The 13,338-nt window shown below is 45.1% G+C and overlaps 1 long non-coding RNA gene and 1 pseudogene across 1 annotated transcript; both read right to left on the bottom strand.

The window, feature by feature from the left end:
* Positions 1 to 2,268: 2,268 nt before the first annotated feature.
* Positions 2,269 to 6,663, bottom strand: LOC105744534 (uncharacterized). The gene is made up of 3 exons (XR_009182176.2): positions 6,414 to 6,663; positions 3,458 to 3,558; positions 2,269 to 2,453 (listed from the first exon to the last, which is right to left on the bottom strand). It is a non-coding gene; the product is annotated as an uncharacterized lncRNA (long non-coding RNA).
* A 5,083-nt stretch (positions 6,664 to 11,746) lies between these two features.
* Positions 11,747 to 12,968, bottom strand: LOC131273030 (heterogeneous nuclear ribonucleoprotein A1-like; annotated as a pseudogene).
* Positions 12,969 to 13,338: the final 370 nt, after the last annotated feature.

The raw sequence follows: 13,338 nt of genomic DNA, 5'->3' as shown, positions 1-13,338 counted from the left end.
GAGGGCTTATGAGGTAGCCTGAAGCTAGGATGAGGGGGAAGCTTTCCCTTTTCTCTGGTAGCAGCTTGAAGAATTTTAGCTCAACTACAATAGGATCACTTGACTTGAGCCTCAGTTTCTTCCTCAGTAAGATGATGAGGTTAAGTATGATGCATTTGATAGGCATGGATTCAATTAGTGTAATAAAGACCCCAAAGAAAAGTGACTTAAGATAGAAATTGATCTCTTACATAATACCTAAGCATATGCCACCCAAGTCTCATGTGGTGACCTCCCAGAGTTGGAGACCAGGCCCCAATTTAACTTTTGCTCCTTCTTCCTAGGGTGTTGCCCTTTTCCCCGTAGCTCATGATGGCTCACTACAATATCCATATTCCAGGGGTAAGCGTGGAGGTCCCTTCCCCTTAAGGACATGACCCAAAAGGTGTAGGTCCCATTTTCTCTCACATTTTGGGGGCCAGAACTTGGTGACACGCCTACACCTAACTTCAAAGAAGTCTGGGACATGCAGCTAAATTTGTTTTTCTCTGAAAGATGCAGAGACTTGATGGTGGGGGGCAACTTCAGAGAGTGGTTATGAGGATCAATAAGAGCATGTAGGTGAAGCTCTGGCCACTCAGTGTGCTTTCTAAAATTGTCTCCTTCTCCGTGAACCCCTGTCTAACTTCCCCTGCCAATGAAATCCCTCACACTTGACATCTGCCCCTCACATGTCACACAGTGCCAGATAACCCCTGTCTTACCCTCTAAAGTGTATAAGGTGTGTTCGTTTTAGAGAACAGGCTAGATCACAAGCTCCTTGAGGGCAAGGATCATGGCCTTGGTGATGTTTTCTTTGCATCTCCTACAGGGCCCAACTTACCCACAGAAGGAGGGGAATGGACTGGAATGATTACCAGGCATTTCCAGCACTAAACCTCTATGAGGTTCTGGTTTGCTCACCTCTTTGTTGAGATCCACAGTGAGAAGTGCATAGCTTCTGCTACAGCCTGAGAAATAGGTAGTTTCAGATCCCAGTGTAGCTTGAAGAATCTTAGCTGAACTAGATCTGGACCCAAGGGGGTATGATGTGCCTGAGAAACAAGATTCTCCAGTTTTGTTGGTTTGGTTTAAGTTTACCACTGTAAGCTGATCCTGGGGCCAGGACTGGGCTCTGGTTAACCAGCTAGGTAGACTAGGGGTTCTTAAACCATGGTGAGAGATTGATCCCTTTGAAAATCTGGTGAAAGCTATTCTAGCTAGAAAAATCCACATGCCCATGAAATCCTGTGTAAAATTGCATGAAGTTTATCCCTGGACCTTTGGTTAAAAACCCAAAGGATAAGCCAACACTTACTCCTAGCTCTTTAACAGCTCCATTTCATTTCACTCCTGCATTGTGTCTTGGCTCTTACCTTAGAAGAATAAAAAATAGGTTGTTAAGGAAAATAAGTCAAACAGGGGAGAACAAATGAACCCAACAGCCCTCACCTGAGGAAGCGATGCTTTGGTTCTCACAATCAGCAAAGCTAATATTTACAATCTCTTTTTACGTTTTTTGTTTTTAGGAGGTACAGGGGATTGAACCTGGAACCTTGTACATGGGAAGGAGGTGCTTAACCACTAAGCTACACCCCCTCCCCAACAATTACCTTGTAAACATATAAACATTGTTAAAATTTTGTTTTCCACTGTTATTTCTTTGTGGCTCTTGTTTTGTGCTTTAATGCCGTCACACCTGAAGCATCTTTTACTTCCTTCTCCATTTTCATTGTTCTACCTTTTCCAGTTTGCTGAAGCCCTGGGGGATGGCGGATGGAGAGGAAGGAGAGAAACAACCCCCCCATCCGCCCCCCATGATTGTTAGTTGCAGATTGTTAATTGCAGACGGTTTTACATTCTCTGGGACCAGTGGCTCTTCTAGCAGGCACCTTCTTGGGTTGATGAGACACACCTCTGTTGCGCTTTCCCAGCAGCAACCTCCACAATGAGGGTGAAGCTTCTGGCCCTCAGGCCGCTGCTCTCCCTACCTTCCCCCTGGCCCCTGGCTTCCTTCCAACACACTCTTTCTCCAGGGGCAAGGGGTCCTCTAGGGAAGGAGTTGAAATGGCTCTAGTCTGTCTCCTTCTATGCATCCCACATATGGTCCACAGGAGTCCTCAGGCATTGTCATTAGATGATGCTTGTGGGGAGTTTAATCTAGTTCTAGTTGCATAGCAAGTGCTCAACAGATGGCATCTGTCCCCCTCCTCCTCGGCACCCCTAACCAAATAACTCAAGTTGTCTGGGTACTTTTAACAATGATTTATGAAAGGAAACAACTCCTCTTCCCTTCTGCCCATATCCACCATCTACCCCCACTTTCATCTGTCTTGCTGGTCGGGGAACTCCAATCCGTCACATCTTCGAAGGTAGGAACTCAGGGAAGGGATGAACTGTGCCTAGAGAGGGCTGCTCCTTATGATAGTCTTCATCTGAGAAAGAGACAAGAAAACTAGGTCTGAGACCTACTGCTTCTGCCACCTGGAGCCACAGACTGCAATTAGAGGCGAAGGTTCCCACTTCTGGGAACTGGCACCATGCAAGAAGCCAGCAAGGCCACCTGCTGGACTGTGCATGGATTGGACAAACAGTATGTTCTGAACTTGGGTGGTCTTTTCAAAGTATGGGCCGATTCTGTTGTATTTAATACAACTGAATTTGTAAACAACTCTGAATCATGGCAACTTTTCATTATGCTTTTCTATTTTTAAATGATGGCTACCTGTAGGTAAAGAACCTGTCATGTAAGGCCCCTGAACCTTTTCACAGGAAAGTTCTCATAGGTCAACATGACAATGTATAGGAAAGGCCTTAAAAAGAGCATATCCTTTGGCAGCAATTATAATTCCTGGAACTTATACCAAGAAAATAAGTAAGGGTATGCATACTGTATTACTCGTATAGAAATAGGGACTATCTTAAGTGTGTCTTAATGGAGGTTGCCGAGTAAAAGGTGTTATGTGCACTGATAGATGATGGGCTTCTGAGTCTATTAAAGATGATACTAGAGAAACATTGATTTTGAATGTTGCTCACCAGCTACTTTTAAACAAAATAATCAGGGAATAAAAATAGGTACAATATGACCTCATTTTAATATAAATACTATGTGTGTGTGTTTTTAAAGTATGCACCAATATACTAATCAGGCATCATTCTGAAGTGGGGAGTATGGGTGATTTTCATCTTCTTTTTGCTCAACTGAAGAGTATGATTTTCCCCCAGGATTCCTGGGTAATGAAAATTATTTTAAACGTTTGAAAATCATCATCCTATGACAGACACATTTTTCTCTTGGGAGAAGTGATTGTAGAGGGAGAGGGCCCAAAGAGATGGGGCTATTTTTCATCTATCTCTGGAAGTTCCACTGGGGCCAAGTGTACAACCTGCCGGCGTTGGACAACATTTGGGGAAGCAGGGAAGGGCCTGTTCGTACCTGTCCTTACTCTGCAGCACAGATGTGGCCGCACCCATTGCTGACACACCGCTCTCCTGTATCACAGTCCAGGTCACTACTGCAGAATTCCACACAGGCACCTACATTGGAACAGGGCTGTGAGAACTCCTGTGCCTCAGGTACCGGTGCTGGGGGAGGACAGCCCTTGAGTAAGGAGTCAGTCCCACTCTTTCCTTTTAGTTCAATATATAATAGAATTGAGATGATTACTGGCAGAATAATGCTCATTACATCTTAAATATTTCAGCTACAAACCACGCATTCACATGAATACTCTCACTTGATCTCAAGTAAGACCTACTTCAAAGATGTGGGGTATTGTGTTCTGGAGGTGAGCCGCAAAGAAGCTAAGGACTGGGATGACTGAACTGTGCTCACTCCCACTCTGCAGGGAAAGGAGAGGAAAAGGGGAGACTCGCATCCACCAAGTGCCATGGGGGGCTTTGTGGCCCCCTATGAAGTGGGTCTGGGCTCACAGGGTCACTTGTCCACTAGAAGGTATGACGTGGGATTCCTTCCACACCTGCCTGGCACTGTGCCACATGTGAAGGTGACCCCGACATGAAGAGTGCTCCTCCAGATTTCAGGAGTCACTCATGACCTGAGGCTCTCCAAGATCCCCGAGCATCAAGGACGGTTTTTCAGAACCAATGAAGTAGGTCCAAGAAGCTGGCTGACACCCTGCAGGGGCTTCTGGCAAATCGTGTGCAGAAGTCCAGGGGAATGTGTGCTGTGCATCGACTGGAGACTCAGCTGGAGCTTCTCCATCTGCGTTTGTCTCTGTACCTCTCTGGGCCTTTGTTGCCTCATCTGTAAAATGAGACCCTTGGATCCAGCAGGAGAAATGAGTTTGATTCTCCAGCGTCAGTGCCAATCAAGGAAGTGGCTCTTTGAAGGCTGAGTTGAAAAGGTTCGGAATGCCCTGTCCAGGCTTAAAGAGAAAGAGAGCTGTGGTTCACCAGCAACACCTGAGATGTAAGGTGCCCGGTGGGATGTTGACCAGGTACTTACAGGCCTCAGAGAAAATCGGTGTGATCCTTCCTTGCTCCTATTAGATGTGGTCGATTTATGATGAGAGGGTTGAAGACCCCTGCCCCCACTCACAGCAGCTTGGTCATTAGGAATATATCTGCTGATTTCTTACTATGTAGACAGCATAGTGTTAGCTATTCAGGAGACTCGAAGGTATAGGACAGGGCCATTGCCTTCTGGTAGCTCACAGTCTAGTAATAGAGATAAGACCTGTTCAAAGTACTAAAAACAAGGCAGTGTGTGATAAGTGTCCAGAGAGAGGTATGTCCAGAAGACTAAAGGGGCTCTGAAGAGGCCAGACCTTAGGTTTAGTTAGGCAGATGGAAAAGGCAAGTCTTGCAGGAAGCTTTCCCAGCTTGTCCTGAGGGTGGTGGTGGAGTGTTCTGAGAAGAAAGATTTACCAGGCAAAGTTCATGAATTATACAAAACAGCTGAGACGAGGTTGAGGCTGGTGAGGCACTTGCACAGCCCTGGGATTTTGTGCCCTAGGTGCCTCCCTCCTCACTCCAGTCCCAGCCTTGACATAGAAGGCAGTAATAGTGAACGGTGCATGCCACCTGGAGGGCTGGACACATGTAAGGGCATGATCTAAAAGCCAGGAAAAGTGTGGGAGCTGTGCAATTGCAGAGGGCAGATCTTGAGGCCCTGGGGAAGGAGTTTGGACTTCATTTGGAGGCCAGAGAGGGATCTGACTGCTGTTTCCCTGGGAAAAGTGTTCTTGTGTGACAGCACAGAAAGGGTCAGCATCCAGAAGGAAGGGAGTTGGCAGGGGAGAGCCATTAGGAAACTATTGCAGTGGTCTGTGGAGTAATGGGGGAGGTGGAAACTGAGGGCAGTGAGGGTGGAAAGGAAGGAACGGGTGCAAGAGGTGGTTTCAAGGAAGAATGGGCAACACTTGGCAAGCAGTGTAACGTGGGGCAAGAGGAACAAAGAAGTAAGAGTAAGAGTTGAATCTGAGCCAATCAGATTTTAGTAGATGAAAAAGGCAATGGAAATAATGGAGAGTGATGGGGGCAGGATAGAAGCTATAGTCAGTCTTACTGGATTAAGGAATGCATTATGGGAAAATGAGGCAGGGAATTAAGACTACTCATTTGAGGGAAGTGGATGTGGCTCACCTGATAGAGCATCTGCCTACCATATAGGAGGTTCAGGGTTCGAACCCAGGGCCTCCTGACCCATGTGGTGAGCCGGCCCACGTGCAGTGCTGCCATGCACAAAGAGTACCATGCCATGCAGAGGTGACCCCCTCATAGGGGAGCCCCACACACAAGGAATGCACCCTGTAAGGAGAGCTGCCCTGTGCGAAAAGCGCAGACAGCCCAGGAGTGGCACCGCACACACAGCTGACACAGCAAGATGACGCAAGAAAAAAGAGACACAGATTCCCATGTTGACTGATGAGAATGCAAGTGGACACAGAACACACAACAAATGGACACAAGAGAGAAGACAATGTGGTGGTGAGGGGAAAGGGGAGAGAAAGAAAAATAAATCTTAAAAAAAGAAGTCTACTTCTTTTGAGATAGATGGTGGTGGAAGGAAAAAGATTAAGGTGATTAGTGTTTAACATGACAAAGACAATGGTTTCTCTAGTGGCTCAATCTGTTTGTAGCAGGAGGGAAGAAGCAGGAGTAGAGGGAGAAGCTGGGAGATGGAGGGGAGCCCGTGGAGCAGAGTTGCAGAGGGGAATTGGGTGAGTCAGCTGCAGGGGTGTCCAGGGAAAAGGAGGGGGCAAAAGTGGAGGCAGCAGCAGAGAGACCCCTGGCTGGAACCAGGCGGCCCCAGTGAGGATGTGCCCCTGCAGCGGCTCCTGTCTTCCTTCTCCCTTCCTTCCCTTCCTCCCCTGCAAGCATTAGAAGAAAAATGGAGAAGAATGGGGCTGCCTGTAGCCTGGACTCACCCACAATTCTCAGTGGTGTCGCGGCAGCCTGGAGCTGCTGCGCCTCTAGGCTGAGGGTGAGGAGGGCCACAAGGAGCAGGAAGCCTCCCAGCTTCATGTTGCTGTCGGCAGCCTGTGCTGAAGTGCAGAGGGCCGAGGGCACCTGGAATTTATACCCCCGTGCACTGAGTGCAGTGCAAGGCCAGGGAGGGGCTGGGACTGGCCCTAAGCCCTGCCCCGAAACAGCCCTTTCTGGGGAAGTCAGACGCTGAGCACCCTCGGTAATGACATGTTACCTAAGTCAGGCTCTGGGCCAAGGGATCATCCTCCTCAGCGGGAAATAAGACGCCTAAACCAGGGAAGCTTCAAGTGACCAAGAAAAGCAGGTGGGGCGGGAGCTGGCACTGCCTTTCATGTTGTGCTTTCATTGGCTCCTTCATTTTCCATACAAGTATTGAGCGACTGCTCTGGGCCAGGCACCGCTGGCCTGAGGCATAAAATGCTAAGGAAAAGCAGAGGCCTTCCCTGCCCTCATAGAAATGGCAATCCAGGGGCTTACACACTTCCCTCCTGGGGAAAACGTCAACAATTTGCATTGCTTCTTAAAATATTCCAGTTATAATTTCCATTTATTTTTATTTTGCACCATAATCGATATAGGAGAAAAATAGTTCTGCCCTCCTAGTTCTATAGGGGCAAATTCAAGTTCTGTTTTCTATAAGAAATGCATAAGTAAATGGAATTTACCACAACAGACTAGTAACAAACATTATAGTCTTAAGTTTAAGTATCATAGATAACAATAAATCCATTATAGTGAAAGAAGAATTTCATAGAAAAGCTCATTACAAATAACGCAATGTGATGATAAGATGGAGAAAAGATTACTGTGACACAAAAAGATTTTCATCCTACCTTCTGTTATTAGTGTTTTCAATGTACAGATCTTGTAACTGTTTCTAAGTTACATCCTTGTCTACGTAACAAAATGGCACAGCTGACTCAGATTTATATCCCCAAAGCCTTGTGCCAACAGTTCCGCCCTCCCTCCCTCCCTCCTTCCCATTCTCCTTCCTCCCATTCTTCACTGTCTTCATTAAATTGCTACTAAAACCTGTGGCTTCTGGCTTCAACTTAGTAAAGGCTGTATCAGTGAATTGGGGAGTTAAGCATTTTTAGTTCTATTCTTATTAAGCGTTGTAATGACACTTGGAGGTAATCACCATCATTGTGTTAGTCTGAGTCCTATAAAAAGCAGATTCCTGTCTTGAGGGCAGGGGAAGGCAGGAGGGGAGCTGGCAGGGGTGCTCCCGCGGCCTTGGTCTGATTCTTTCTGCTGTGGGCGCCGAGGCAGGTGGCTTTGCCGCCCTGACATATGTAATTGCCTTGGGGCAAAGTTCCTCTTCACTTCGTCCAAGTTCCCTTCTGAGAATCCCAAGTCCTGATTCAAGATCAGAGTCTTTGAAGATGTCCTCATGGTGCAGTACTGGGGAGGGGGTGAGGCATGGAAGGTAGTAACCAATCAGCCAGAGGCAGGTCTCATTCCCCCTTCTTGCAGGCGCTCAGTCTAGAGCAGGGGTTTTCTGAAGCACACACCTTGGCTTTCCTGGGCGACCATGCCCTCTTCCCTCCCATATCGAGGGGGATAGAACATTTGGCCGTGAGTGCTGCATCCACTTGACTCTTCCCAAAGTTATCTTGCTGTGAGGTAGGAGGAGGACTGCCCTGGTTGGGGTTGGAAGGACAAGTCTACAGCTCTTGATAGGCCTTTGGAGAGATGGTTGGTTCCTCTTTAGAGAGTGGAGGACTTCATGTTTCACCAGGGGCTCTGGTTCCTAATTCTTGGGTGATAGGAAAAGTCCCTTTCATCATCCTTGATGCTTCCTTTCTCACCAGCCCCATAAACGGCTAGTATTTCTGGATGGGTTAAGGGGCACTGTTATAAGTTGCTTGGAAAGCAATTTTGCAAATCACCTTAACTCAGTCACTCCCAGATCAGAGCTGAGACTGGCTGGTGTCCAAATTCTGTAGAGCTAGGTGGGAATCTTTTAGAGCACCTAAGCCCAGGAAAGATTATAGTGGCAATCTCCCAATGCTAAACCTTGAAATAAATTTTTGAAAATTGCACCAAACTTAAAGGCGTGTTGAAGTTAAGATAGCCTCTTTTTTGTTCTCCCTGGAATTACCTGGAGTTGCCGCTCTTTTGTGCTGCCAGTTAGACATCTAAGCCTTGTTGACTGATAGAGCCTAAAAGACTTGGTTTTCTCTTGTGAAAACTAAGAGGCTCACCAAGACTCAGGTCCAAATAGAACCCCATCCCAATGTGAGTCAAAGGAGTAAAAATTTGTAAATGCTACTTATTGACCATTTACTTCACTCCAGGCTAAGCTCTTTAAAAAATATATATATATATCTCACACATACATATGTATATATATATATACATACATATATGTATATTTAAAGATACTTAGATTACATAAATGTTACATAAAAAATATAGAGGGTTCCCATATGCCCACTGCCTACACCTCCCATATTTTCCCACATTAATAACATCCTTTATGAGTGTGGTACATTTGTTACAATTGATGAACACATTTTGGAGCATTGCCTCTAAACATGGATTATAGTTTACATTGTAGTTTATACTCTCTCCTGCACAATTTTGTAGGTTACGATAAGATATAGAACGGCTTGTACCTGTTGTTGCAATGTCATTCAGGACAATTCCCAAGTCCTGGAAAAGCCCCATATTACACCAGTTTTTCACTCTCCTTGCCCTCAGAACCTACAGTGGCCACTGCCTCCACATCAATGATAACAGTTCTTCCATTGCTAGAATTACAATAAGTCTATAGTAGAATACCAGTAAGTTTACTCTAGTCCTTTGTTCATTTCCCAATCCTGAGATTCTGGATGGTGATGCCCACTCCACCTCTAATTGACAGAGGCTGAGATCCCATAGGGCAAATGGATGGGACTCTCCTGCTTGCAGTTGTAGACTCTCATGGTTCCTTGGAATGGTCATTTCCATTACCATCTCCTTGCTAGTTGCCTGGGTGAGTCCAATGAACTGGAGAGGAGGTGTTACAACTCCATTGAGATTCATGGCCCAGCTGGCACATGGATAGCCCAAAGATTTAAGTCTCTTGGATGTATACCTATCAACTCTAGTACTAATTGAAGGTTCAGATAGAAGGACAGAAGAGCCACGTGTTTGAAAACCACAACTGAGTCCAACTTTGTCACCCTGGGGAACATAAATTCCATAGTAGGGCCCGCTGTCAAGGAACCAAACTCCTGAGCTATCTGCTCTGACTATAGTGTCTGGATGTCTCCAGAGCCCTCAGGAGCCCTGCTATTTGAGGTAGTATTTACTTGGGCATTCAATGAGATCCTGCTGCAAAATGCATAAGTGTAACCTCTGGAATGACCTCCCAACTCCAGGCTAAGCTCTTTACAGATATTCTTTCCTGTCATACTCCTAAGGAGGCCCTGAGGTGGTTTATCTGTTAGGACTCCAATTGCAAGTGACAGAAGCAGCTGAAGCCAAAAGAAGACATTTCTTATGAAGGTACAAAAGTATCCCTTGCGTGTCTCTGCTTCTCTGACACATCTGCTTCATCTTTCTTTCTCTGTGACCATCTTCCTCTGTTTCTCAACCTCCATACTCTGGGGAAATGTGGCCACTTCATAGCTCTTCAGTTCCAGATTAGTACAGACCATGCTAGATTTACTCAATTCCAGATCCAGAATGCCGGGAAAGGGAATTTGATTGGCCCAGTTTGGGGCAGGTGTGCTCCTGACTGCTAGGACAACCTCAGCTGCCAAGTCCAGTCAACGAGTCATTGTCATTAGGAGGACACCCACATGGTTTCCAATATAGGAACGTGTTGTTATTGCATTTTACAGATAAGGGAACTAAGGCACAGTAAGGTTTCATAGCATACCCCAAATAATATTATAGTTAAGTGGCAGAACCAGAATCAAACTGCAAGGACAGTGCTGGTAACTAGTACACATGACAGTCAGGCTAGGTGAAATTTCTTAGGAAGCGATTTTCAGTTTTCTCTGGGGCAAGATCAATGGGTTTTTAGGTCATAGAATTCTACTTCATCTTGTGTGGCACTAATTATCCAGATTTCCTTAGCAAAAAACAACTGCTTTGAGCTAAGCTGCTTGCAATAGAGAATTTTGAGTGCGCAAATTAAAGGTAAGGGTCATCCACCAAAAATTAGAACTGTGTTTTTAAGACAGTTGGTGAACAGCATGTGACTTTTATTGCTGGCTGTTTATTAAGGCTACTGCAAGGTTGTGAAAATAAGCCCAATGCCAAGTATAACACAGTAGATAAGAGTTAGGGCTTTGGGTGTGACAGATCCAGTTTGCATTCAGCTCTGCTACTTATTTCTCCATAATGTGTAGAGAACATGTCAATTGTCTGGAGGGGACTGCCCCCACCCAAATGGTTCCCACTCATACAGAAAACCTTTGCAAAGTGAGGGGGTCGCTATCAGCAATGACTAGTGAGTACTCAATTGCTCCAAATACCAGCAGAGCTGTGGGGGCAGATTCTCTGCTCCCCATGCTCTGAAACTAGAGCATGAGACTGAGGCCAAAGTTCCTGGCAGGAACTGCAGGCTGCTGTCTGGATACCATCAGAATGTCAAGCATGTGTCCTCCCACCTGTATCTCCTACCTGGACCAGGCGATAGTGCAACAGGCAAGAGTGTGAGCTCAGGAACCAGTTCTTCCTACTCAACTTTAGTAACTATGGGACTTTGGATAAATTTACTTAACCCTGGTAAACCCCTGTTTCCCCACCTATAAGATAGGCATTAGGAAAGCACCTGCTTCACAGTGTTGGGATGAGAAATCTATGAGATAATTTATATACAGATCTCAGCACAATAATTGGAACATAGCAAGCACTCAGTAAATGTTGTTTCCAAGATTGGTGATACTTTTACTTAAAAAGGAGTTCTTTGTTAAAACTAAATGCGCTCAGCATTATGTTTCAGCATCACCACTGTGCAACCTTGGATAAGTCATACCCCCTCTACAGGACTCTAGTTTCCTCATTTCTAAAAAGAGTTATGGGGAAGGAAGGTCAAGTTCTCTTCAGTTTAAAATTTCACTGATATGAGAGCTTTCTCCTTATGTGGACATGGGAAGACATTTCTCCTTTAAATAAAATATAAGAACTTTTAAGCAAATTATGTATTATTGGATATTTACTATGTGCTTGGCAAGGCATCATTGTGAGAATCAGTGAGAGCATTATTATTTCAAATAAATAAAATTTATATAAGCATAATTTTTTAAAATTAAAAAAGACATTTATTCAGCATCATAATTAGATCATTTAGCAATTAATAGCATGGGTGCAAAAAAAAAAAACACTACATTAAAATCCTTTGCTGGAATACGTTACACTTTCCACAGAACAGAAACTAAAATAACCTGTTATACAATTAGTCACAAATACAGTCCTGTTTTTTTCACCCACACCCATGAGTATTATCTAAAACATGCCTTCTTGTAGCAGCTAGGCCCTGCCACCACTGTGTCTGGCTGAATTCACAAATGTGTTGTAACTTGTAGCATCCCTGTTACTTCTCTGGCTTTCCTCTCCTGCTAAGCTTTGTTTCCTTGCAGTAAATAAAACCTTCTGCCAACTGCCATAGCTACTGCTACTGCTGGAACTGCCACAGCCGCCTTGGTTTTGTGGTCTGCCAAAGTATTGGACTCCACCTCCATAAGGGCCAGAGCTTCTGCCTCCAAAGTTTCCTCCTTTCATGGGTCCAAACTTTGAAGATCGGTTGTTGTAATTGTCAAAATCATTGTCGTTTCTGCCACCTCCAAAATTGCTTCCATCATGACTAAAGTCATTATAGCCATCCCCATTGCCACCATATCCACCACCACCCCAGCTGCCACCAAAGCCACCTCAACCACTGAAGTTTCCTCCATAACCAACGTTGTCGTTCCCACCAAAGCCATCTCCATGACCAGTGCCGAAGTTTCTGGAACTACTTTGACCTTTTTGGCTGATTGAAGCATTGGTCATCTCTTGCTTCAGAAGGGCTTTCCTTACTTCACAGAGCCATGGTCATCAAAGGTTACAAAAGCAAAGCCTCTCTTCTTGCTACTGCTTCAGTCAGTCATGGTTTCAATCACTTCAATTTTCCCATGCTGCTCAAAGTAATCTCTTAGGGGATGCTCTTCAGTGTCTTCTTTAAAACCACCAACAAAGACCTTTTTCACACTTCAGTGGGCACCTGGTCTTTGAGTGTCTTCTCTTGAGACAGCCCCTTATGGTTCCACAGCTCTTCCATCCACCTTGTGTGGCTGAATTCCTGGCTGCATCCACTTCCTCCACAGTGGCATACGTGACAAACCCAAAGCTTTCGGAATGCTTGGTGTTTAGAGTTCTCATTACCACATAGTCCACAAGTGTTCCCATTGTTCAAAATGGCTCCTCAAACTCTCATTGGTTGTTTCAAAGCTTAACCCTCCAATCAAGAGCTTCCACAGCTGTTGAGGCTCTTTAGAAGATTCTGACTTAAACATAATGGCAGTGGAAAGAAAGACTTTAGCAATGTCTCCTCAGCCACATTCATGGGCAGAAAGCTTAGATAATATTTTTTAAAATATTAAGGTCCAGTTTCATGGGTGTGTAACCTGTACAGGTATACAAAGTCCTCTTCTTAGAAGGGCCCTGCATTTGGTTTAATGCTGTGCTGTTACCGTCCTGAAATTCTTAATAATGGTTAAATTATTGCTCTTATTAATATTATTATTATTATAAAAGGGCCCTGTACTTTTCATTTATACTAGGCCCCACAAATTATGTAGCTGATCCTGCACCAGTCGCAGAATTTAGCAGGGATGACAATAGGAAACTCATTTGTTAGCTGAGACAAGGAACCTGTCTGTGGAG

This window comes from Dasypus novemcinctus, chromosome 21 (assembly GCF_030445035.2).
Source record: "Dasypus novemcinctus isolate mDasNov1 chromosome 21, mDasNov1.1.hap2, whole genome shotgun sequence".
In the NCBI taxonomy this organism is placed as follows: Eukaryota; Metazoa; Chordata; class Mammalia; order Cingulata; family Dasypodidae; genus Dasypus; species Dasypus novemcinctus.
Note: the sequence above shows the minus strand (reverse complement) of the source record. Positions and strands in the feature narration are given on the sequence as shown.